General features: G+C 37.5%; 1 pseudogene; it reads right to left on the reverse strand.

Moving 5' to 3' along the window:
• Positions 1 to 808: 808 nt before the first annotated feature.
• Positions 809 to 1,566, reverse strand: LOC109483865 (annotated as a pseudogene).
• Between the last annotated feature and the right edge of the window lie 747 nt (positions 1,567 to 2,313).

The following is a 2,313-nucleotide window of genomic DNA, read 5'->3' on the forward strand; positions in this document are numbered from 1 at the left end:
CTTACTACAAGAACAGTTAGCTCTTAGTTCAAGAAATATTTTCTTGTGGGCAGAATGGTTTTCTTGCTATAAGAACAAATAGCTCTTAGTTCAAGAAATATTTTCTTGTGTAACAGTTAGCTCGTCGTTCAAGAAATATTTTCCTGCGAACAAGATAGAGATTCTTCGTGTAAGAACCCGTAATTCTTATCATGAGAAGAATATTCTTAAGTGTGGGTTTATTAGCTGTAAGAAATAAATTCTGAGAATAAGAACAACGTGGCGTGAGTTTCTTGAATTTTCTGGAAACGGGGATTCTTGTTCAAAGAATAAGGTTCTTGCTGACAGTAAAAAGTTCTTTGCACAAGAAAAATTCTTCTTTTAGTGCAATGCAAGAACATAAATCTTAATCTATTTCTAGGTATCAAGAATTTTGGTCTTGACAGAAGAAATATATTCTGGGTGTGAGATGAAGTAAGAAGCTATTTCTAGCAGATAAGAATGTAGTGTTCTTGGGATAAGAACGAAAATCTTGAAAGAATAAAATAACTTCCAGATTTATAGAATTTTAGGCTTGTATTGAGAACTGCAGTCTTTGTATAAGAACAATTGTCTGCATCACGAATCTTACTGTAAGAATAAGATTCTAGAAGCAACCAACAATAACTTATATAGAAACCTATAAGAAAAATATTCTTACTGCAAGAAAAAGTCTATCAAGAAAAAATTACTTAATTCGTGGACAAAATTTCATTCTTGAATACAGAAAAATTTGCTTCAGGGAAGAAATATTTTCTGACTGTAAGAAAAAACAAGAATGCTAGAAATGTCATTTTTGGTAGTGTATCTCCTGTACCCTGCGGTGTGTTCTCGACAGAGCGTACTCTTGCTCTCTCAACCTTCCTTCAAGTGAATGGGCTAAATTATGTACGTATGTTGTGATTTCACTAATCTTTGCCCCTTTGTCTGAGTCTGCTTTCCTAGAGGAGCTGTGTAGAGCCTGGAGCTCTATTTCTACTGGGTTAATCTTGTTGTTATCTGTCGCCACTGCTGTCTGTATTCTCATTGGTGTGTTGTCAATCTTCTTTAGCTTCCCCTTCATACCCTCAATCTCTTCTAAAAACATGAATTGTGTTCCCTTACGTTCTGCTATTTCCTCTTGGATACTTTTAGATGTCTGTCGCAGTGTTCCGTTATGTCGTCCCTAGCTCCTTCTTGGCGTCTTATCTTGTTGTTTACACTCTACATCTTCTCTTTTAGCTCTTATACATCCTTCTTTAGCCCCACTCTCAGACTCGCATTTTCTGCCAGTATTCTCGCTACAGCGTCATTGTCTTCTTCATACTCTAAGATCGGGTTTAATACTCTGCTTCTTGTCATGGCTGGACTCTGCCACATGCCTTGCTGGGTTCCATGAGGGAACATCTCAGACTAGTCTATATCTCTGCCAAGTTCCTTTCTCCTTCTAAGAACTGAAACAAGGCACACACCTCGCTTCTGCTAGTCTGTTGGCGACCGGCTCGGTATTAGCCCTGTACGTTCTCTTCTTGGGTTGCCCCTGCGGACACCGTGGTCTTTCTTGCCTGGCTATTGTAATTAATGAATGAAGACCTTTATTGTACGCTTGTGCTCTAACGAGCTAAGTACAGGTCATGGGTAAACAGGGAAAAGAAAACAGTGACGACACTTACATACTATATAAACTAATGGGATCTACTACATATTTACAGGTTAAGCTTCTTCTCGCTTCTTGACGTAGTTAAAGATGTACGAACATATTGAGCTAATGATACATGGTTTGTCAAGTTTCATGAGGAATTCGAATTTTTCTATTCTATCTAAATGTCTAAAGCTTGGGAACTTATCTATTATATAAGTATAGAGGGAATCCCTCTCATTTCTATATAATGTGCAGTCAACTACAAAATGGCATTCATCTTCAACATTATCTAGGTTACTAAATTGGCAGATCCTTTGCTGTAGAGGAATGTGGTTGTGTCTTCCCTTTTCTATGCGGAGTTTGTGTGAACTTATCCGGAGTTTTGTGATGGCTGTTCTGTGTCGAATGTTTGTAATTCTAAGATATCTTTCCTCGTGGTAAGTATTTTTTAGTAATCTGTATGTTCGTAATTTGTTGTTGTTACGAATTTCTGCTGTAAAAGTTTAAAAAAATACATGTCCTTTAAACGTTGATCAAGGGATGGAATAATTTGTGAAGAATTTAACCCTATCTAGACATGGGGGGGCTAAAAGTGCCCGCGCCAACTTTGATGTCACATAGCGTCTGAATGGCTAGGGCTAGAATGACCAAACTTGGTGACTTTTTCCTAAAAT

Source organism: Branchiostoma belcheri, unplaced genomic scaffold (genome assembly GCF_001625305.1).
Source record: "Branchiostoma belcheri isolate BF01 breed outbred unplaced genomic scaffold, Haploidv18h27 scaffold669, whole genome shotgun sequence".
Lineage (NCBI taxonomy): Eukaryota > Metazoa > Chordata > Leptocardii > Amphioxiformes > Branchiostomatidae > Branchiostoma > Branchiostoma belcheri.